Below are 718 nucleotides of genomic sequence, written 5' to 3'. Positions count from 1 at the left end.
TGGACTATTTTGTCGTATGGATATGTATATGACGTAGTTATTGTGTTGTGATGTTGTGGATTTATTAAATGTGTTTTTATCCGGTGTTTATTTCTTAAAATTTATAAGTATATAAATATTATATTGTATAACAATTATATGAAGTGAATGTTATGTTTTTTTTAGCCCAAACAGGTCCACCAAACAATGTATATGAAGCGATACAACCTCGTGCATGTTTTGTGCACGTTTGGGTTGTGCCTAGCAAATCCATGAGACTACTAGTCCTGTGGATTTGCTGGTCGAGAAGCTCCACATTTGGCGTAGTCTCCGCTTAACGCACGAGACTAGTAGTCCCGTGCGTTTTGTAAGGGGCACCAGCAAACCCACGGGACTAGTAGTCCCGTGGGTTTTCTGGGGTCACTTTAGTGGCCGCTAATTGACTACTAAACATAAAGGACTACTAGTCCCGTATGTTTCGAAGTACACCTTTTACGAAACCGACCTCTAGTTGGTCAAAAAGAGGTCGGTTTTGCTAAATAATTAGCAAAACGATCGATTTTGCTAATTATTTAGCAAAAATGGGCTTTTTTGAAAAAATCCCCACTGCTAGCCATAGTAGCGAGTGGGCCTCATTCGCGCTGTCTCAGGGATGAATGTCCCTACAATGCCCCTGTAGGGTACATGTCCTTACCACAGCCGCGAGTGAACCCACTCACCATTGTGGCTAGACTTGACC

Source organism: Asparagus officinalis, chromosome 7, assembly GCF_001876935.1.
Source record: "Asparagus officinalis chromosome 7, Aspof.V1, whole genome shotgun sequence".
NCBI classification, from domain to species: Eukaryota; Viridiplantae; Streptophyta; class Magnoliopsida; order Asparagales; family Asparagaceae; genus Asparagus; species Asparagus officinalis.
Note: the sequence above shows the minus strand (reverse complement) of the source record.